The sequence below is a fragment of the Panulirus ornatus genome, chromosome 18 (genome assembly GCF_036320965.1).
Source record: "Panulirus ornatus isolate Po-2019 chromosome 18, ASM3632096v1, whole genome shotgun sequence".
In the NCBI taxonomy this organism is placed as follows: Eukaryota; Metazoa; Arthropoda; class Malacostraca; order Decapoda; family Palinuridae; genus Panulirus; species Panulirus ornatus.
This window is the reverse complement of record NC_092241.1, coordinates 52775500-52800591: the sequence shown is the minus strand read 5'-3', so window position 1 is coordinate 52800591 and position 25092 is coordinate 52775500. Positions and strand designations below refer to the sequence as shown.

The following is a 25092-nucleotide window of genomic DNA, read 5'->3' as shown; positions in this document are numbered from 1 at the left end:
AACTGAAAGTTAGAATATTCAAACACTTCTATACTTGAAATAATCATGGAAAATATTTCGTAATGCTCTCAGTTACCGATACATACAAAGTAAATACGAAGCAGAGGACCAGAAATTATTCTAAAATTGACTACATTTAACAGCTAAAATGAATATTATAAAGACGACCAAACGATGTTTTAACACCAGATTTGCATTCAACATGAAAAATCCTTCTTATAATGAATTTCTAACGAAAATCTATTTTTCTGAGAAAATTCCCAAAAATTGAAGGTAATAATAGTTCAGGGTATGTTTTAGCTCAAAAAACTTTTTGTTTCAAAATTGAAAGATAAGATACCCAAACACTTCTATACTTAAAATAATCATGGAAAACCCATCATCTTTTTCTCAGTAAATAATACATACCCAGTTAATACAATGCAGAGGAGCTGAAAATATTTCAAAACTGACTTCATTTAACAGCTTAAATGAATGTTATAAAGACAACTAAACAATATTTTAACAACAGATCTGAATTCAGCATGAAAAATAGGTCTTATAATGCGTTTTTGAAATAAATCTATTTTCCTGAGAAAATGCCAAAAAATTGAAGGTAATAGTTAAGGGTATTTTTTACCTCGAAAGAATTTTTGTTTTTAAATTGAAAAATAAGATATTCAAACACTTCTATACTCGAAAAAATCATGGAAAATATATCATAAGGCTCTTTCTCACCGAAGCATACCCAGTAAAAATGATGCAAAGGATCAAAAGATACTTAAAATTGAATTCATGTAACAGCTTAATTGAAAGTCCAAATCAAGAATAATCGATATTCTAATACATTTTTTTAATTCAGCATGGAAATCCTTCTTATAATAAGCTTTTAAAGGAAATCCATTTTTTCTGAAAAAAATACCAAAAATTGAAGGTATTTTCAGGTATTTTCGAGCCCCAAAACTATTTCTTTCAAAACTGAAAGATAAGATGTTTAAACACTTCTATACTTGAAATAATCATGGAAAATATTTCATAATGCTCTCAGTTACCAATACATACAAAGTAAATACGATGTACAGGACCAGAAATTATTGTAAAATTGACTACATTTAACAGCTAGAATGAATATTATAAAGACGACCAAACGATGTTTTAACACCAGATTTGTATTCAACATGAAAAATCCTTCTTATAATGAATTTCTACCGAAAATCTATTTTTCTGAGAAAATTCCCAGGGTATTTTTTAGCTCAAAAAACTTTTTGTTTCAAAATTGAAAGATAAGATATCCAAACACTTCTATATTTAAAATAATCATGGAAAACCCATCATAATGTTCTAAGTTTCTAATACATACTCAGTTAATACAATGCAGAGGCGCAGAAAATATTTCAAAAATGACTTCATTTAACACCTTATATGATTGTTATAAAGACGACTAAACAATATTTTAACAAGAGATTTGAATTCAGCATGAAAAATACGTCTTATAATGCGTTTATGAAATAAATCTATTTTTCTGAGAAAATGCCAAAAAATTAAAGGTAATAGTTAAGGGTATTTTTTACCTCGAAAAAATTTTTGTTTTTAAATTGAAATATAAGATATTCAAACACTTCTATACTTGAAACAATCACGGAAAATATATCATAATGCTCTTTGTCACTGATACATACCCAGTAAAAATGATGCAAAGGATCAAAAGATACTTAAAATTGAATTCATTTAACAGCTTAATTGAAAATCCTAATGAAGAATAATCGATATTCTAATACAATATTTGAATTAAGAATGAAAATACTTCTTATAATAAGCTTTTAAAGGAAATACATTTCTCTGAAAAGGAAAAAATACCAAAAGATTGAAGGTAACAGTTCAGGGTATTTTCGAGCCCCAAAAACTATTTCTTTCAAAACTGAAAGATAAGATATTTAAACACTTCTATACTTGAAATAATCATGGAAAATATTTCATAATGCTCTCAGTTACAGATACATACAAAGTAAATACGATGCACAGGACCAGAAATTATTCTAAAATTGACTACATTTAACAGCTTAAATGAATATTATAAAGACGACCAAACGATGTTTTAACACCAGATTTGTATTCAACATGAAAAATCCTTCTTATAATGAGTTTTTAACGAAAATCTATTTTTCTGAGAAAATTCCCAAAAATTGAAGGTAATAGTTCAGGATATTTTTTAGCTCAAAAAACTTTTCGTTTTGAAATTGAAAGATTAGATATCCAAACACTTCTATACTTAAAATAATCATGGAAAACATATCATAATGCTCTCAGTTACCAATACATACCCAGTAAATACAATGCAGAGGCGCAGAAAATATTTCAAAACTGACTTCATCTAACACCTTAAATGATTGTTATAAAGACGACGAAACAATATTTTAACAACAGATTTGAATTCAGCATGAAAAATACGTCTTATAATGCGTTTCTGCAATAAATTTATTTTTCTGAGAAAATGCCAAAAAATTCAAGGTAATAGTTCACGGTATTTTTTACCTCGAAAAAATTTTGCTTTTGAAATTGAAAGATAAGATATTCAAACACTCTATACTTGAAAATATAATGGGAAATATATCATTAGGCTCTTTCTCACCGATACATACCCAGTAAAAACGATGCAAAGGATCAAAAGACACTTAAATTGAATTCATGTAACAGCTTAATTGAAAGTCCAAATAAAGAATAATCGATATTCAAATACAATATTTGAATTCAGCATGAAAATACTTCTTATAATAAGATTTTAAAGGAAATCCATTTCTCTGAAGAAAAAAAAAATTGAAGGTAACAGTTCAGGGTATTTTCGAGCCACAAAAACTATTTCTTTCAAAACTGAAAGATAAGATATTTAAACACTTCTATACTTGAAATAATCATGTAAATATTTCATAATGCTCTCAGTTACCGATACATCCCCAGTACATACGATGCAGAGAAACAGAAATTATATTTAAAATTGACTACATTTAACAGCTAAAATGAATATTATAAAGACGACCAAACGATGTTTTAACACCAGATTTGTATTCAACATGAAAAATCCTTCTTATAATGTATTTTTAAAAGGAAATCTATTTTTCTGAGAAAATTCCCAAAAATTGAAGGTAATAGTTCAGGGTATTTTTTAGCTCAAAAAACTTTTTGTTTCAAAATTGAAAGTTCAGATGTTCAAACACTTCTATACTTGAAATAACCAGGGAAAGCCTATCATAATGCTCTCAGTCACCAATATATACTCAGTAAATACAATGCAGAGGCGCAGAAAATACTTCAAAACTGACTTCATTTAACACCTTAAATGAATGTTATAAAGACGACTAAACGATATTTTAACCCCAGATTTGTATTCAGCATGAAAAATACGTCTTATAATGCGTTTTTAAAGGAAATCTATTTTTCTGAGAAAAATGCCAAAAAATTGAAGGTAATAGTTCAGGGTATTTTTTACCTCGAAAAAATTTTTCTTTTGAAATTGAAATATAAGATATTCAAACACTTCTATACTTAAAACAATCACGGAAAATATATCATAATGTTCTTTGTCACCGATACATACCCAATAAAAACGATGCAAAGGATCAAAAGATACTTAAAATTGAATTCATTTAACAGCTTAATTGAAATTCCTAATGAAGAATAATCGATATTCTAATACAATATTTAAATTGAGCATGAAAATACATCTTATAATAAGCTTTTAAAGGATATCCATTTCTCTGAAGAAAAAACAAATACCAAAAATTGAAGGTAACAGTTCAGGGTATTTTCGAGCCCCAAAAACTATTTCTTTCAAAACTGAAAGATAAGATATTTAAACACTTCTTTACTTGAAATAATAATTGAAAATATTTCATAATGCTCTCAGTTACCGATACATACAAAGTAAATACGAAGCAGAGGACCAGAAATTATTCTAAAATTGACTACATTTAACAGCTTAAATGGATATTATAAAGACGACCAAACGATGTTTTAACACCAGATTTGTATTCAACATAAAAAATCCTTCTTATAATGAGTTTTTAACGAAAATCTATTTTTCTGAGAAAATTCCCAAAAATTCAGGGTATTTTTTAGCTCAAAAAACTTTTTCTTTTGAAATTGAAAGTTCAGATGTTCAAACACTTCTATACTTGAAATAACCATGGAAAACATATCATAATGCTCTCAGTTACCAATACATACCCAGTAAATACAATGCAGAGGAGCTGAAAATATTTCAAAACTGACTTCATTTAACAGCAGAAGTGAATGTTATAAAGACGACTAAACGATATTTTAACAACAGATTTGTATTCGCAATGAAAAAAACGTCTTATAATGCGTTTTTAAAGGAAATCGATTTTTCTAAGAAAAATGCAAAAAGATTGAAGGGAATTTTTTACCTCTAAAAAAAATTTTCTTTTTAAATTGATATATAAGATATTCAAAAAATTCTATACTTGAAACAATCATGGAAAATATATTATAATGCTCTTTCTCACCGATAAATACCCAGTAAAAACGATGCAAAGGATTAAAAGATACTTAAAATTGAATTCATTTAACAGTTAAATTGAATGTCCAAATCAAGAATAATCGATATTCTACCACAATATTTTAATTCAGCTTGAAAATACTTCTTGTAATAAGCTTTTAAAGGAAATCTATTTTCCTGAAAAAATGCCAAAAATTGAAGGTAACTGTTCAGGGTAATTTTTACCTCGAAAAAATTTTTGTTTTGAAATTGTAATATAAGATATTCAAACACTTCTATACTTGCAAATATCATGGAAAATATATCATAAGGCTCTTTCTCGCAGAAGCATACCAAGTAAAAACAATGCAAATTATGAGAAGATACTTAAAATTGAACTCATATAACAGCTTAATTGAATGTCCACATGAAGAATAAACGATATTCTAACACAATATTTGAATTCAGCATGAAAATACTTATTATAATAAGTTTTTACAGAGAATCCATTTTTCTGAAAAAAAAAAAAAAGCCAAAAATTGAAGGTAACAGTTCAAGGTATTTTCGAGCCCCAAAAACTATTTCTTTCAAAATTGAAAAATAAGATATTTAAACACTTCTATACTTGAAATAATCATGGAAAATGCTCTCAGTTACCGATACATAACCAGTAAAAACGATGCAGAGGACCAGAAATTATTCTAAAATTGACTACATTCAACAGCTTAAATGAATATTATAAACACGACCAACGATGTTTTAACACCAGATTTGTATTCAACATGAAAAATCCTTCTTATAATGAGTTTTTAAAGGAAATCTATTTTTTAGCTCAAAAAAAATTTTATTTTGAAATTGAAAGATAAGATATCCAAACACTTCTATACTTAAAATAATCATGGAAAACCCATCATAATGTTCTCAGTTACCAATACATACCCAGTAAATACAATGCAGAGGCGCAAAAAATATTTCAAAACTGACTTCATTTAACACCTAAAATGATTGTTATAAAGACGACTAAACAATATTTTAACAACAGATTTGAATTCAGCATGAAAAATACGTCTTATAATGCGTTTTTGAAATAAATCTATTTTTCTGAGAAAATGCCAAAAAATTAAAGGTAATAGTTCACGGTATTTTTTACCTCGAAAAAATTTTGCTTTTGAAATTGAAACATAAGATATTCAAACACTTCTATACTTGAAAAAATCATGGAAAATATATCATAAGGCTCTTTCTCACCGATACATACCCAGTAAAAACGATGCAAAGGATCAAAAGATACTAAAAATTGAATTCATTTAACAGCTTAATTGAATGAAGAATAATCGATATTCTAATACCGTATTTGGATTGAGCATGAAAATACTTCTTATAATAAGCTTTTAAAGGAAATCCATTTATCTGCAAACTAAAAAAATACCAAAAAATTGAAGGTAACAGTTCAGGGTATTTTCGAGCCCCAAAAACTATTTCTTTCAAAACTGAAAGATAAGATATTTAAACACTTCTATAATTGAAATAATCATGGAAAATATTTCATAATGCTCTCAGTTACCGATACATACAAAGTAAATACGATGCAGAGGACCAGAAATTGTTCTAAAATTGACTACATTTAACAGCTTAAATGAATATTATAAAGACGACCAAACGATGATTTAACACCAGATTTGTATTCAACATAAAAAATCCTTCTTATAATGAGTTTTTAACGAAAATCTATTTTTCTGAGAAAATTCCCAAAAATTGAAGGTAATAGTTCAGGGTATTTTTTAGCTCAAAAAACTTTTTCTTTTGAAATTGAAAGTTCAGATGTTCAAACACTTCTATACTTGAAATAACCATGGAAAACATATCATAATGCTCTCAGTTACCAATACATACCCAGTAAATACAATGCAGAGGAGCTGAAAATATTTCAAAACTGACTTCATTTAACACCTTAAATGAATTTTATAAAGACGACTAAACGATATTTTAACAACAGATTTGTATTCAGCATGACAAAAACGTCTTATAATGCGTTTTTAAAGGAAATCTATTTTTCTAAGAAAAATGCCAAAAAATTGAAGGTAATAGTTCAGGGTATTTTTTACCTCGAAAAAATTTTTTTTTAAATTGAAATATAAGATATTCAAACACTTCTATACTTGAAACAATCATGGAAAATATATCATAATGCTCTTTCTCACCGATACATAACCAGTAAAAACGATGCAAAGGATCAAAAGATACTTGAAATTGAATTCATTTAACAGTTAAATAGAATGTTCAAATGAGGAATAATCGATATTCTAACACAATATTTGAATTCAGCATGAAAATACTTCTTATAATAAGGTTTTAAAGGAAATCCATTTATCTGAAAAAATGCCAAAAATTGAAGGTAACAGTTCAGGATATTTTCGAGCCCCAAAAATTATTTCTTTCAAAACTGAAAGATAAGATATTTAAACACTTCTATACTTGAAATAATCATGGAAAATATTTCATAATGCTCTCAGTTACCGATACATACAAAGTAAATATGATGCAGAGGACCAGAAATTATTCTAAAATTGACTACATTTAACAGCTTAAATGAATATTATAAAGACGACCAAACGATGTTTTAACACCAGATTTGTATTCAACATGAAAAATCCTTCTTATAATGAGTTTTTAAAGGAAATCTATTTTTCTGAGAAAATTCCCAAAAATTGAAGGTATTTTTTAGCTCAAAAACTTTTTGTTTCAAAATTGAAAGATAAGATATCCAAACACTTCTATACTTAAAATAATCATGGAAAACACATCAAAATGTTCTTAGTTACCAATACATAACCAGTAAATACAATGCAGAGGAGCAGAAAATATTTCAAAACTGACATCATTTAACAGCTTAAATGAATGTTATAAAGACGACTAAACGATGTCTTAACACCATATTTGTATTCAGCATGAAAAATACGTCTTATGATGAGTTTTAAAGGAAATCCATTTTTCTGAAAAAAAAAATACCAAAAATTGAAGGTATTTTCTGGGTATTTTCGAGCCCCCAAAATTATTTCTTTCAAAACTGAAAGATAAGATATTTAAACACTTCTATACTTGAAATAATCGTGGAAATTATTTCATAATGCTCTCAGTTACCGATACATACAAAGTAAATACGATGCAGGGGACCAGAAATTATTCTAAAATTGACTACATTTAACAGCTTAAATTAATATCATAAAGACGACTAAACGATGTTTTAACACCTGATTTGTATTCAGCATGAAGAATACTTCTTACAATGAGTTTTTAAAGGAAATCTAATTTTCTGAGAAAATTCCCGAAAATTGAAGGTATTCAGGGCATTTTTAGCTCAAAAACATTTTGTTTCAAAGTTGAAAGATAAGATATTGAAACACTTCGATACTTCAAAAAGTCATGAAAAATATATCATAATGCTCCCCTTTTACCGATACATACTCAGTAAATACGATACAAAGGAACAGATATATTTTATAACTGACTTCATTTAACAGCTAAATTGAGTGTCATCAGGAGGATTGAACGTTAGTTTAATGACCGATTTCTATTCAGCATGAAAAATACTTCATATAATGAGTTCATAAAGAAAATCTTTTTCTGAGAAAATAACAGAAACTGAAGGTCATAGTTCAGGGTATTTTTTGGTGCCAAAAACCTTTTCTTTCAAAATTGAAAGACGAGATATTCAAACAACTCTATACTCAAAAAATAATCATGAAAAACATATCATGATATTATCAGTTACCGAAACATACTGAGTTGATACGATTCAAAGGAACAAAAATATTTTATAATTCAATTTATTTAACAGGTATACTGAGTGTCATTAAGAGGATTATAAGTTATTTCAACACCATATTCGTATTCAGAATGAAGAAAACTTCTTATAATGAATTTCCAAGGATTCTATTTTTCTGGGGAGAATACCAAAATTGTAGGTAATTATTCAAGGTACTTTTTTAGCTCCAAAGACCCTTTGTTTCAAAATTGAAAGATAAGATATTCAAACCCTTCTATACTTGAAAATAATCATGGTTAATATATCATATCTCAGTTATCGATACATACCTAGTAAATAAGATGCAAAGGGATCGCAAGATTCTTTAAGAGAAAACGAAGAAATTACATTAGACCGAGTCACGTCCCCTCTTTCTTTCATCCCTCGGGCACACCTGTTGTCGAACACCTCCCTCCCTCATCCCCACAGTTACTGCTGTCGACACAGACTTGCCCACCTCAGTCATGCATCCCTCGGGCACACCTGTTGTCGAACACCCTCCCTCCCTCACTCATCACAGTTACTGCTGTTGACACAGACTTGCACACCTCAGTCATGCATCCCTTGGGCACTCCTGTTGTCGAACACCCTCCCTCCCTCCCTCATCCTCACAGTTACTGCTGTTGACACAAGACTTGCCCACCTCAGTCATGCACCTCTACTTGTGTGTGTGGCCTGGGGGCCTGGTTGTGGGTGGTGAGGGCAGCGCCCGGTCCTTCCACAACAGCTGGTTGTGGGCGGGCCATAAAGGTCTCAAGCAGATCCGGTCACGCCAGTTTGACGGTTGAGGTCACGGCCAGATCCGTTCACGTCGTGTGGGCCGTGAGGTCACGACCAGATCCGTTGATGGCGGCTGGTGTGGGAGGTAAGGCCACGACCAGGTCCGTTCACGGCGGTAAAGTTTACGACCAGATTTGCTCACGGTGGTAAGGTTACGACCAGATTCGTTCATAGTGGTAAGGTCACGACCAGATTCGTGCACGATGGTAAGGTCACGACCAGATCCGTGCACGATGGTAAGGTTACGACCAGATTCGTTCATAGTGGTAAGGTCACGACCAGATTCGTGCACGATGGTAAGGTCACGACCAGATCCGTGCACGATGGTAAGGTTACGACCAGATTCGTTCATAGTGGTAAGGTCACGACCAGATTCGTGCACGATGGTAAGGTTACGACCAGATTCGTTCATAGTGGTAAGGTCACGACCAGATCCGTGCACGATGGTAAGGTTACGACCAGATTCGTTCATAGTGGTAAGGTCACGACCAGATCCGTGCACGATGGTAAGGTTACGACCAGATTCGTTCATAGTGGTAAAGTCACGACCAGATTCGTGCACGATGGTAAGGTCACGACCAGATCCGTGCACGATGGTAAGGTCACGACCAGATCCGTGCACGATGGTAAGGTCACGACCAGATTCGTTCACGGCGGTAAGGTCACGACCAGATTCGTGCACGATGGTAAGGTCACGACCAGATTCGTTCATAGGGGTAAGGTTACGACCAGATTCGTTCAGGGAGGTAAGGTCACGGCAGCCAATATACGTCTACATCTATACAACTATCCTGTACATTATTGTGAAGCAAAGTGATCGACATATATATATGACAGCCAGAGTAGGTGTGTGCAAATGAAGCCATTTCTCGTATGTTCTTGACGCCACTCCGATAAAGATAGGAGAAACAGTTGTGTATAAAGGTTATGATTATCATTAACAAAATCAGTGTTATCACTTCATAAACGTTATTATTCTTGTCATCTTATTATGATGATTATTATTTTCATCATTATTCATTATTTTCATTATCATCATTATTGCAAGAGGATGACTGTGTTATATTACTTTGCTTTCTACATGTGTATGTGTTGTTCCCGTCACTGAAATTGATTCCAGTCCATGAATGCTTTCCTCAGGAGGAGCAAGAAACAGCAACAGGATTTTACCAAAACTTTTGATGCTGCATCGAGATTGGAAACACGTTACACATTACTTTTAACAAATCAAAAGACATTGTTATCCCCCCCTCTCTCTCTCTCTCTCTCTCTCTCTCTCTCTCTCTCTCTCTCTCTCTCTCTCTCTCTCTCTCTCTCTCATTATCCGTAAGAGATGACACGAGTTCGCCTGATTTTCATGAGAAATGGGATATCTCCCCAGGCACTATAACCCTGGGAGTCCATGGGGGATACGACATAACAGGAGACCTGATGGTCTATATCTGCTGAAGGACGGTAACACATGAGAAAGCTAGATGACCAGCAACCCTGATGGTCTATGACGAGGTTATCTGCACCAGGAGAGTAATACATGGAAAATCCAGTTAACAGACCACCTTTCGGAGGAGAGCAATACATGGGAAATCCAATTAACCCGTTGGAGGAGGTTAATAATATCGAGATCCTAATCTGTATGGACTCTCCCCCGCAGGAGACAACAGTGCGTGGTCATAATGGTGACCGGCAGAGGTCAAACTGTGCCTGGCCATACTCGCTGGTGTGTTGGTACAGATGCAGTAACCAAGTCTTTGCTTAAAACTGAACTTGTATTTGGCTTTTATAAGTTACTGTGGTACAATAAGTGGGACCCACACTGGAAGCAGAATGCATCGAACAGACTTATAAACGAGTTATTCATCATTTATCCAATTTTTCCTCTTATGTCTAAGCTGATTTTCATGCAGGACAAGACTCGTATCAGCTTTGAAAGACTTGAGGTACAGTCAGGAGACAGAGATGAATCATGGACTTCATCACTAGCTTAAGGTTAATCAATCTTTAACCAGTTCTTGGATCGTCTTGCCCACTGCACGAGTGAGAGAGATAACCAGTGTCATTCATCACTTGTACTGATGCGTCTTACCTTATCTGTGTGACTCTTGATCTAAAGATATCACAGTATTCTGAGATCATTACACGTCAGAAATACACACATACAGTGATGCCAAGCAGTGATGCCACATCAAATACGAAGAGGAGCAGTGATGCCACATCAAATACGATGACAAGCAGTGACGCCACATCAAATACGAAGAGGAGCAGTGATGCCACATCAAATACGATGACAAGCAGTGACGCCACATCAAATACGAAGAGGAGCAGTGATGCCACATCAAATACGAAGAGGAGCAGTGATGCCACATCAGACAGGAAGACAAGCAGTGACGCCACATCAAATACGAAGAGGAGCAGTGATGCCACATCAAATAGGAAGACAAGCAGTGATGCCACATCAAATACGAAGAGGAGCAGTGATGCCACATCAGACAGGAAGACAAGCAGTAATGCCACATCAGATAGGAAGACAAGCAGTGATGCCACATCAAATAGGAAGACAAGCAGTGATGCCACATCAAATAGGAAGACAAGCAGTGATGCCACATCAAATACGAAGACAAGCAGTGATGCCACATTAAAAGTAAAGAAATTCTGTGATGCCAAGCAGTGATGCCACATCAAATATGAAGACAAGCAGTGATGCCACATCAAATCCTGAGATGTGCAGTGATGCCAAATCAGAATTAAAGAGAAAGCAGTGATGCCACATCAAAAATAAAGTAATGCAGTGATGGCAAGCAGTGATACCACATCAAAAACATGAAGAGAAAAAATCCCGTCACACAGTGACTTTACACTGAAAAAGCCAAAACACAACGAAGTCAAAGATTCATTCCACTTCGACACAAAGAAAAACAAAAACACGGTGACATCAAAACACTGACTCCAACACAACACACACATATATATGTATATATATATATATATATATATATATATATATATATATATATATATATATATATATATATAAAGTACACCGATGTTCTCCGCACTCAACATGCTTTCCACCACCCCCCCCCCAAGAACGAATCACTGTGATAATAATTTCCCCAGATTGTTGTTGTGGGGGGGGGGGGGGAGGAAGCCACCCCACCTCGGGCGGTTATTTCCACAGTGATTCGTTATTCTTCGAGCCGAGCTCAAGGCTAGAGAGAGAGAGAGAGAGAGAGAGAGAGAGAGAGAGAGAGAGAGAGAGAGAGAGAGAGAACCAGCAGGCTTGAATAAAAACCCACTATATATATATATATATATATATATATATATATATATATATATATATATATATATATATATATATACATCTTAATAATATGTTGATATGTCATGATTATTTCTACCTCAGCGTAAATATATAGACGTATACATTTCTCTCTCGTCCGTCGCCTCTCGCTAGAGGAGCGAACCATTGAGGAAATGCTTCAAGGGTAACATGGCCAGGCCGGAGGGAGGGAGGGAGACAGACACGGTCAGGCCAGCAGCGCGGGGCGAGGACACCAGCCGATGAATGAGAATGTCCCTCCTTCCTATTCGTTAGCGCGACCGTGGCTTCAGCTTTAAATACCCCGCACCGCCAGCGTTCGAACGCCTCCTCACCATAATAACACCATCTACATTGAATAACCAGTCCTTTTTAAAGCCCCCGTGTGTTCGAGAACGCCGTCGTTTTCGGACAATATATGAGAAAACGTAAAGGTCGTGCGATGCTGAAGTCATAAGGCCTCGGGCGTACGGAGGCGCGATACACGCCCATTCATTCGTGTTGGGGTTTACATATATGGAGGGGAGTGGGTGGTGGTTTTGGCGGTAATAAAAGTCCAGAGAGGAGGAGGAGGAGGAGGAGGAAGGGTGGGTGGGTGTGTGTGTGTGTGTGTTCCTACTTCCCTCCCTCCACCACACCCACCACCCGCCCACAGCCACAACCTTGACCTCACCTCGATTCGCGGTCACCTCACTCCTATACCTCCCTACTTACAACCCCACAGAGACACTACTCTAAAAACCCCAGGGGCCGCTACGAGACAACCCCGCCCGTGCAAGGTTAACCCAGGGAGGTTAATACATCAGGTCATCACAGACTCATGTCAATTCCACATCAGTTTCCGTACTGAGCCAGACGAGAAATCTTGGATTGATAATTCCATTATGTTTGTACGTTTCTTGTCTCCCCCTTTTTTGTCCCTCATTACTATAACCATTATGGCGTAGTCACATACGGCACATAATGCTTATCAACACCGAGAACAATACGTTTGTTGTATCATAACTCCTTGTAACATGTCCATCTCTTCTTTCTAACAATAATCAACTCCGAAAATTAGCGGTAAATTTTTGCTTATTTCTAGCACTTTGGACGACTGGTAGAACCAGTGTCGCTACACCACTGCGTGACCCCGAGCTAACGAACCTGAACTTTGGTATATGTGTGTGTGTGTGTGTGTGTGTGTGTGTGTTACCGGACTCTGCCAGCGTGAGGTTACACTACGAGTGAAAGGTCACCTTTGGCGAGGCAGCAACACATGTCAAGTACAGTCTCGTCAAAGAACTTATCACTCCGAAGGAGTCCACACTTCCCTGCTACTGCAAGTAATGCAGCCTTGGAGAGAGAGAGAGAGAGAGAGAGAGAGAGAGAGAGAGAGAGAGAGAGAGAGAGACAGAGAGAGAGACAGAGAGAGACAGAGACAGAGAGAGAGAGAGAGAGAGAGAGAGAGAGAGAGAGAGAGAGAGAGAGAGATCCTGGTGAACACACTAGTTGATGTCAGATGCTTAGTAATCGACAGAGTCCAAAAAGGGATGATGAGCGGCTAGAGCAGTGGTGGTGTGTTTGGAAGGTGACCTGTCATAATGACTTGGCAAGACGAGGATGGTTCCGGATGGAGAGCTGGGATGGTTGAGGAGGAGGAGGAGGCGGTGGGTGGTTGAGGACGAGGAGGAGGCGGTGGGTGGTTGAGGACGAGGAGGAGGCGGTGGGTGGTTGAGGAGGAGGAGGCGGTGGGTGGTTGAGGAGGGGGAGGAGGCGGTGGGTGGTTGAGGAGGAGGAGGCGGTGGGTGGTTGAGGAGGGGAAGGAGGCGGTGGGTGGTTGAGGAGGGGAAGGAGGCGGTGGGTGGTTGAGGAGGAGGAGGCGGTGGGTGGTTGAGGAGGAGGAGGCGGTGGGTGGTTGAGGAGGAGGAGGCGGTGGGTGGTTGAGGAGGGGGAGGAGGCGGTGAGTGGTTGAGGAGGAGGAGGAGGAGGCGGTGGGTGGTTGAGGACGAGGAGGAGGCGGTGGGTGGTTGAGGAGGAGGAGTGTATATACACACACAGTAACGGTGGGAGGGTGTGGAGGAAGGAGGTTGAGGAGGAGGAGGAGGGTGGATGGTTGAGGAGGAAAGGTGTGTATATAAACACAGTGATGGTGGGCGGGTGTGGCGTATGATCCTCGGCATTCTAAACAGCAAGACACCCTGGGTGTGATGATGGTCAGGTAATATCATGACGGTGAAACAGAGCTGTTCATTATTTCACGAAGGTTTTGCTTAACAAGTATATGTAAACATGAATGCGTAAATGTGACCGAGTGGTTAGTGCACCCAGCAACCACGCATATGGTTCGAAACCTTGCTGTAGAAGGGTATTATGTAGAAAAAGACTATATATATCAGAGGTAGAGAGAGCAAGGGGCAAAGGGAAGAACAAGAAGGAAATGGAAAGATGGTGTGAAAGAGGCCTAGAGTGATCGGAGCCTGACCAAGTAGGAGGGTTTGAGTTTTACGTGGGATAGAGCGAAATGGTGTGGTGTGGTATATGGGGGACAACGTTCCGACAGTGGGCCGGATCAGGGAATGTGAAGTGGTCCATGAAAACAAAGGAAAGGTATCTGGAGCTTGATTGCGGATAGCGGGCAATGGTTTCAGTGCATTTAATACGCCAAACAAGGAGTAGATGCGAGAGGATTAAGAAGCGATTCTTCTGTTCCTGGCGCTACCTCGCTATGTGGGAAACACTGCATGTGATCGAGATATCAGTCCAGTTGCAATCTCAAGGACTATAATCTATGAATTGCATGTAGGCCCTCCCCTTTTTTTCCCACTACTTTTGGAAACAGCAGAGAAGACCCAGCTTTCCAAGGGTAACAGGTGAAAAAAAAAATTTATTTGCGATAATGCATGTTTAACGTGTGTTTACGACCTCTGCCTCAATGGCCACTCGCAAGTCGACACCATGAAATCCAACATCTATAAACACCACCTGGCCACCTAAACATCACCTGTGGCCACCTGGATACAAAATCTTAACTTATGGTAACTGGAACACACCTAACTTTCCCTCCAAACCCCTCCAAACCTCCTAACCTCCCTCCAAACCTCCCAACTTCTCTCCAAACCTCCCTCCAAACCTCCCAACGTCCCTCCAGACCTCTAACTTCGCTTCCTCTCTACGTTCTTTCCCCCTTAACCATCCCAAAAGACACACCCCCTTCCTCCTCCTCCTCCTCCTCCTCCTCCTCCTCCTCCTTCAACCAACCAACTCCTCCCAGATTCTTCAACCTGTTCCTCAACTTCGTAATCAGGGGGAGTATTCACAGGCACCTGGATCCCTGGTAGTAAACACATAGGAGTTATGATGATACAAAGAAAACGTCACAACGACACCTGCAATTCTTTCCTTTATGAGGAGGAAAAATTACCATTTTTTTTTTTTCTATGACTATCAGGAAATTTTGAAACCACAGTCAAACGTGAAGTTTTCTAAAAAAAAAAAAAATGTATTAGATTTATTCTGAAATTTATGAGATTTAATTCACTCTATATACGTTCCTTTATTCATATGTTTCGTCTGTTCTGCTTTTGAAGACGAGTTCATAAACGTTTTTTTTTTCTATATATACATTTTTGACGTTTGTTTAACCAATTCAGCTCATTTTTCATTAATCAGGTAAGTGGAAGAATATAATCAATTTGATTGATTCATATATCTATCGGCGGGAAATAATCACACTTTTCATTTACTTCTTCCGTCCGTCACTGCCTAAGAAGCAGCGAGAAGGTGAGTGCGTGAGATGCGCATGACAGATATTTGGACTGGAATATACGAGTGAGGGGTATGTGATGCACATGGAACTGTGTCGTGTCAGTGTGAGTCTGTATCATATATTCACAGTGGTGAGGCGAGGGTAGGATTGGTAAGTGGAGATTTAGGCAGATCCTTGATGTTACAGAACGGAAGATGGCATATATATATATATATATATATATATATATATATATATATATATATATGTTGACAAAGTCAGGTCACGTTGCTTGTGTGTGTGTGTGTGTGTGTGTGTGTGTGTGTCTGTCTGTCTGTCTGTCTGTCTGTCTGTCTGTCTGTCTGTGTAAGGAGCGAGATGTTGAACTCTAATACGCCAATTACAGCAGTAATATCACCTACCTTGAAAGAGGGTATAGTGGAGGCCTGAGGCTGTGTTAGTATGTATAGTTAAGACTGGCAAATGGTGAAGCAAATTAAGGTATTGACTGTACAGCTCAATAGCCAGAGTGATTCGCCCTGACCAAGAGGAGGTGAGAGCACAGTGGAGGAGGAGAGATATGAGTTCAGAGTGTGAGACGAAATGCGTGACAAGTCAGGTATTCCCGAACGCCAACATTGACCTACACCATCGCGTTCAAACATTCCGTACGTCTACTTTACGTGCGATTGCGAGATCTGGGTTTCTCCCTCGAAAATAAAGAAGAGAACACGAAGAAAATGTGAGACAGGGAGAGAGAGAGAGAGAGAGAGAGAGAGAGAGAGAGAGAGAGAGAGAGAGAGAGAGAGAGAGAGAGAAACAAGTGGAATACGATTGCTTTGGAGGAGGGGGGGAGGGAGAGTGAGGGAAAGTAAATCATACATGAAGATGTTCAAAGTATATTTGGGTCAAGGAAGTCAGTCGTGAGAATGTCTCACGGATGAAAGGCTATTCAAATGACAAGGCCGGGAGGTTGGGGAGGGTGAGTGAGTGAGTATGCGACAGATGAGGAGCCGTGAGGAGCTGTGGGCTGCTTGGGAAGTGGGACGGGAGGGGAAAGATGAGGAGGAGGGTCGCTGCTCAGCGCTAAGGGCATGTGACACACGATGGCTCGAGCGATGACGCTCATCTCTGGCCAGCGGAGGCATATCGGATGTGATTACGTTTTGCCACTGAATATCGCGTGATTACGTTTTTTTTTTTGTCATTGAATATCACGTGTGATTACTTTTTTTTGTCAATGAATATCGCGTGAGATTACTTTTTTTTGTCATTGAATATCGCGTGATTACGTTTTTTTGTCAATGAATATCGCGTGATTATTTTTTTTGTCATTGAATATCGCGTGATTACTTTTTTGTCATTGAATATCGCGTGGTTTTTTTGTCATTGAATATAGCGTGTGATTAATTTTTTGTCACTGAATATCGCGTGTGATTACTTATCGTCCCAGTATACGGGTGAGGGAGTCCTCACTTCTTGGGGCGCCTCACCTTTTGAGCTTTCATTATTCCCAGACAATGAATTCCTAAGCTTCTGTATTATACCATCCTCACTCACTTTCTGATCACGCGCTACCGGACTCTGCCCGCTGCACGGAAGGCCGAGGGGAGGGAGGGGATGTGACACCGTTGGTGACATGTCCACCTTTGGCCAGGCTGTGACACAGAGATCTTCACACCCCACAGGCGTCCGATATTCCCCTTGCAGATGGAGTGAGCTCAGCCTCGGAGCCCCAGGGGCTCCTGGAAAGAGGCCCAGGATGACGAGGGTGACCCCTGTCTCAAAACAGGACGGTCAACAGTAAGGGGACCAACGTCGAGGGTGACCCCTGTCTCAAAACAGGACGGTCAACAGTAAGGGGACCAACGTCGAGGGTGACCCCTGTCTCAAAACAGGACGGTCAACAGTAAGGGGACCAACGTCGAGGGTGACCCCTGTCTCAAAACAGGACGGTCAACAGTAAGGGGACCAACGTCGAGGGTGACCCTTGTCTCAAAACAGGACGGTCAACAGTAAGGGGACCAACGTCGAGGGTGACCCCTGTCTCAAAACAGGACGTTCAACAGTAAGGGGACCAACGTCGAAGGTGACCCCTGTCTCAAACAGGACGGTCAACAGTAAGGGGACCAACGTCGAGGGTGACCCCTGTCTCAAAACAGGACGTTCAACAGTAAGGGGACCAACGTCGAGGGTGACCCCTGTCTCAAAACAGTACGTTCAACAGTAAGTTGACCAACGTCGAGGGTGACCCCTGTCTCAAAACAGGACGGTCAACAGTAAGGGGACCAACGTCGAAGGTGACCCCTTGTCTCAAAACAGGACGTTCAACAGTAAGGGGACCAACGTCTTCAACAGGACATGCAACAGTGCAGATAGTAATCATCTCAAACAGGACACTCAAGGCAACTCCTGTCCATGAAAACCAACAAGCCAGAGTTTTTGCTGGGTAGCAGCACCACTGAAGAGAGACAAGAGAACCACTGAAGAGAGACAAGAGAACCACTGAAGAGAGACATGAGAACCACGGAAGAGAGACAAGAGAACCACTGAAGAGAGACAAGAGAACCACTGAAGAGAGACAAGAGGGCCAGTTTGGTCATCCACTGGCCAAAGTGAGAGGCGAATTGATAAATAGTACAGAAGAAGATGGAGGATGACAAAGATGAAGTATGATGATAATGAACAACACTGTGTGAAAGTATGATGATAATGAACAACAGTGTGTGAAAGTATGATGATAATGAACAACACTGTGTGAAAGTATGATGATAATGAACAACACTGTGTGAAAGTATGATGATAATGAACAACAGTGTGTGAAAGTATGATGATAATGAACAACACTGTGTGAAAGTATGATGATAATGAACAACACTGTGTGAAAGTATGATGATAATGAACAACACTGTGTGAAAGCATGATGATAATGAACAACACTGTGTGAAAGTATGATGATAATGAACAACTGTGTGAAAGTATGATGATAATGAACAACAGTGTGTGAAAGTATGATGATAATGAACAACACTGTGAAAGTATGATGATAATGAACAACACTGTGTGAAAGTATGATGATCATGAACAACTGTGTGAAAGTATGATGATAATGAACAACACTGTGTGAAAGTATGATGATAATGAACAACAGTATGTGAAAGTATGATGATAATGAACAACAGTGTGTGAAAGTATGATGATAATGAACACTGTGTGAAAGTATGTTGATAATGAACAACAGTATGTGAAAGTATGATGATAATGAACAACAGTGTGTGAAAGTATGATGATAATGAACACTGTGTGAAAGTATGATGATAATGAACAACTGCGTGAAAGTATGATGATAATGAACAACAGTGTGTGAAAGTATGATGATAATGAACAACACTGTGAAAGTATGATGATAATGAACAACACTGTGTGAAAGTATGATGATCATGAACAATACTGTGTGAAAGCATGAACTGAATAACCTACAGGAGATTATAAAGTAATATAGGTATTGGTAATTGCTGGTTGGGTATTTAGTTCGAGTGCCAGGGTCAGTAAAGCTGTCAATTTCGAGGTATAAAAACCAAGCGAAAGACTATAACACCTTCGGATGGTCAAGATTATTCTAAGACCCTAGACTTTCTCTCTACGTACAATGGCCATTCTCTCACCAGCGAACAGTGACTATGTTATAATAATGGAGTTGTGATTATGAACTATATCCCAAATCTGTTTGACAGTTTTGATGATTGGTTATGGACTTGAATAGTCTAACGGTTAGCGTTCCCGACCGTGACGCATCTACGGGCCGCCCAGGATCGAGCGCATAGGTTCGAATCCTGGTTGTGGCAGGCGGTCCACAGTTCAACTCAAACAGTTCATCCACCCTTATTTACACTCATTGTTATTCTTCACCTTGTAATGACAATCATTTTAAATTTATCATAAAGAACACATTGAAAATAAGTATATTCATATATCTAACGATCAATCCTCTGTAAAGATTTAATAATTTTCATTGTCTGTATGTATCTTGCGAAATCAACTCGCTCATTCACAGCAATCACATTTGATCGTGAAGGTTTCTTGTGTCACTCCTAAAATATAGTTTTCTGTGTTCATATCTTGGATCATTTTCTAATCGCGCAACTACACTGAGAGGTAAACTAAACTCTTTTGCATTAAAACCTCACCGCGCCTGATTTTTACTCTATAATTCAAGTGCACAATACAGATTAACACTCGATAACGTAAAATATAGGTACTGGTTTATCGGTTGTCCAGGTTGCCGGATATAAAGGTCTGAATATCTGAAGGATTAAGGATTTTAGGGAGCGATGAAGAATCTGAAAGGGAATTATTTAGGAGTTTTGGGGAGTGGAACGATGTGGGAGGGGCTTCTTGAAGGGCTTTTGAGAGTGAAGTAAGCAAAAGACTGACAGAAAAAAATATAAGGAAATTAGGAAATTAAAAGATCGTGTAGGTTGACCCCAGGTAATCCTTTATCACCCCCCAAAAAAGGGTAATGTCGTACTCCACATTCCCATCCTCCTATGCTACTTTGTTACACTTAATCGTATGCAAGGCTTTCACCCACTCCCTTTCTTTTCACCAAACTGTCCGCCATGATGCTCTCACTTCGCATGACACCTCATACCAGTTGAATACAACAATCTTTCAAAATACTCACTTCCTACCCTACTATATATCTATATTAGGTACAGTAGGGTTGAGGGTCAAGTCAATTGGGAGGTGAGTTTGAATGGAGAAAAACTGGAGGAAGTGAAGTGTTTTAGATATCTGGGAGTGGATCTGGCAGCGGATGGAACCATGGAAGCGGAAATGGATCATAGGGTGGGGGAGGGGGCAAAAATTCTGGGAGCCTTGAAGAATGTGTGGAAGTCGAGAACATTATCTCGGAAAGCAAAAATGGGTATGTTTGAAGGAATAGTGGTTCCAACAATGTTGTATGGTTGCGAGGCGTGGGCTATGGATAGAGTTGTGCGCAGGAGGATAGATGTGCTGGAAATGAGATGTTTGAGGACAATGTGTGGTGTGAGGTGGTTTGATCGAGTAAGTAACGTAAGAGTAAGAGAGATGTGTGGAAATAAAAAGAGCGTGGTTGAGAGAGCAGAAGAGGGTGTTTTGAAATGGTTTGGGCACATGGAGAGAATGAGTGAGGAAAGATTGACCAAGAGAATATATGTGTCGGAGGTGGAGGGAACGAGGAGAAGAGGGAGACCAAATTGGAGGTGGAAAGATGGAGTGAAAAAGATTTTGTGTGATCGGGGCCTGAACATGCAGGAGGGTGAAAGGAGGGCAAGGAATAGAGTGAATTGGAGCGATGTGGTATACCGGGGTTGACGTGCTGTCAGTGGATTGAATCAGGGCATGTGAAGCGTCTGGGGTAAACCATGGAAAGCTGTGTAGGTATGTGTATTTGCGTGTGTGGACGTATGTATATACATGTGTATGGGGGTGGGTTGGGCCATTTCTTTCGTCTGTTTCCTTGCGCTACCTCGCAAACGCGGGAGACAGCGACAAAGCAAAAAAAAAAAATATATATATATATATATATATATATATATATATATATATATATATATATATATATATATATATATATATATTGCCTTTTATCACCTCCCCATCTCAGTTTCATGTTCCACTAACATTTATTTACATATTCCACGTTACATGTCAGAGATATTACAGTGTGTCATGCCCTTTTTTAGGCCTCGGTTGTGGCTGGTGTATCCAACTTGAGCTTCAGATATCAGTAAAGTTATGTTTTGATTCACGCCGTATTTACCTTGTGGCTTGTGAATCATTGTTTTGAGCGAGGCTGGTTCGAAATTAGCGAGTCGTTTGACTCGTGGTGGGGCTGTCTCGAACCTTCTGAATTACGAACCAGCCGCGCTCAAAACAGTGATTCACAAGCCACAAGGTAAATACGGCGTGAATCAAAACATAACTTTACTGATATCTGAAGCTCAAGTCGGATACACCAGCTACAACCGAGGCCTAAAAAAGGGCATGACATACTGTAATATCTTAGAATTGTAACGTTTAATATGTAAATGAATATTAATGAAACATGACACTGAAATGGGGAGGTGGTAAAAGGCAATATATATATATATATATATATATATATATATATATATATATATATATATATATATATATATATATATGGAAACAAACAGACGTTTCAATCGCATTGTTACATTAAATTGATAAGACAGTACAGATAAAGAGAACTATAATCTTACATACCACCCGACGCTGGACGAGGCCGGCAATTTTGCCAAGAAGCAGTCGAAATGGATTAGGGCACAGGTCACCCTCGACGACCTCACATCTCTCACTCTCTCAAATTGCAAATTCAGCTTAGTTGAACCAAGGTTAGGTTTCTCAGAACACCGCGTAGGTTAACCTGATTTCGTAACTTGAGCCAGGTGAGGTCATCGAGGGTGACCTTGTGCCTTAATCCCTGTACCCTAATCTCATGACTCATATGCCTGTCATGCCCCGAGGGGGCTGGTATATTTCAGTTTTCTTTATCTTCACTATAGCTTGACACTGGAATATATGAAAGCGCTTAATAGTGCTTAATACTTTGCATTTTTTTTTATCTTAGGGTATAATCTGCATATATATATATATATATATATTGTAGTTTAATACTTTGCGAAATGCCTTACACGTTTATCTAATTCCCTTAAAACGTAACAAACAATTTCGTAATTCACAAGCTTCGACCTAACCTCACCACGAGTCAACGATTCACTATTTAGAACCAGTCTCGTTCAATATATTGATTCACGAGACTCAAACACGGCGCTAGTTAAAACGTAGCTTTACCACCAATATCGTATTACATGTGGTAATGTGTAATATGAAAGTTAACATCAATGCAAGGCGAACAACATTTTGGCGTCTCGTTGTACAACCACGAGAGACCCTGCTAAGCATATGGATACGGCCGTTTCAGAGTATACATAACAGCTAGAGACTGAGTGTGAACGAATGTGGCCTTTGTTGTCTTTTCCTAGCGCTCCCTCGCGCTCATGCGGGGGGAGGGGGTTGTCATTTCATGTGTGGAGGGTTGGCGACGAGAATGATTAAAGGCAGCAAGTATGAATTATGTATATGTATATGTATACGCTGAAATGTAGAGGAATGTATATGTGCGTGTGGGACGTGTATGTATATACATGTGTATGTGGGTGGGTTGGGCCATTCTTTCGCCTGTTTCCTTGCGCTACCTCGCTGACGCGGGAGAGCGACAAAGTATAATAAATTTTATATATATATATGGTCACAGTGATACAAGCGATTTGGTGCATGCTGACAACAACGATTAAAAATACAACACTTGTTTCATTTTTCCTCGTGATTATCAGCACATATCGTCAAAGACTAGAATGATAGTATACTACACTTCTCATCTACATCAAGTATATCTATAAAAAAAAAAGAATAAAATGTAGCAAATTTTAAAATTGTAACAGGCGAAAAATTATGCAAAAGCCGAAGTGAAATGAATGACATAGTCCAATGTTTTTACGAAGATTAAAACAACCTAATGAAAATCCTGTCTGAGAGTAAGAAAAAAAAAATACATTTAAACGTGACGACTTGAATAAATAAAAGATATATGATATTTCGACGTCAATATTAACAAAAAAAAAATCATACGAATTCACAGATGAATAAGACTAAAACAAATGTTTCAGACAATTGGACAAGCCTAGTCAAAGCTAGCGGTAAACACAGAATTGAAATTTACCTGAAATCGCTTTTAACTCTGTAAATACTTCATAATAACTGCTCCTAGAGAAGAAATGGGACTCCACTCTTAACACTTCACTGTCTAAAGAGCTACTGACCAGCAAAGAGAGAGGCTCGCTGTCGACATTGGGTGGATATTGTCGTGAAGTGGACAAAGCATTATTGAGAAGGGCAGTGCAGCCATTGGGCAATTCGTTCGCACTGATCGTCTAAGGGTGTTCGCGTGTGTCTTTGAAGTGTCGTGTTGTCTTGCCAAATGCACAAAGCATTACAGTTATTATACTTATATTGGTATTTGACGAGTCTGCAACTTACTAGAAATAACGTTTGCTGGACTTTTAAATAAAAGACTTAGACCGCTTGTTTTGCTCCGACAACCACTCTAGCGTTAACCCGATGATGAACCACGGAATGAACATCGCGAGGAATATTTATTTATTACATTGATGACCATGATGATATCCTGCGTGTGTTTCCATTATACCTATTAGCAAGAGTCAAGAGGGAAGCCGTCATGTGCAAAGGCTTCCCACACGGAAATGGGCGAATGATCGTGTACCTAATGTCATCAGCGAGTTGTGTTTGTACTAGATTGAAATCAATTATGTAAATTTTATGCAGCTTTTCACTACGTAGAATAAATAGAAATACTGGACTATCGTCACCTGACATAGAAAGTAAGAATTTGTCGTCTAACTAACGTCTATAAAGTCTGAAATATGATGGACGGTTTGTCATCCAAGCCACCTAACTTCATGGTAACACGTCACTACACTACCCGTTTGTTTTAATGTAGACACAGCCAGCCACTTTATAAAAAGAAACAGTCACTAGACAGTTATGTTAATTCCTTATAACGAAACTTACACAATAAACAATGAACCAAGTCTCCATCACTGAGAATTATTAATTCACCAAAAGATACGGATGGTTTCAAGCGTTTGTAAACAATGCGGTAGAGACACTCAAATCCCCATTTGCAAATTTCTCTCCACACATGAAAGCGATTCCTTTACTTTATACTGATTTGTAGTAATAATTGAAATGACTGAAATTAATAATTTTGCCAATTTGAACCAGCAAAGACTACCCACTGGCGAATAAACAGACCTCTGGAAGTAATCTCCCATGTTTACAATTTACCATACGTAATCGCGGGTCTGGAACCAGAGTTTGTTTTACTACTTTCTTATAACATC

The 25092-nt window shown here is 38.0% G+C and overlaps 1 protein-coding gene across 1 annotated transcript in view; it reads right to left on the bottom strand.

Annotated features, from left to right (window-relative positions):
- Positions 1-23994, bottom strand: part of LOC139755100 (uncharacterized) — a 485699-nt gene extending 461705 nt beyond the window's left edge. The window contains exon 1 of the mRNA XM_071673222.1: positions 23892-23994. The gene's annotated coding sequence lies outside the window, so the exon portion shown is untranslated. The remainder of the gene's footprint in view (positions 1-23891) is intronic.
- Positions 23995-25092: the final 1098 nt, after the last annotated feature.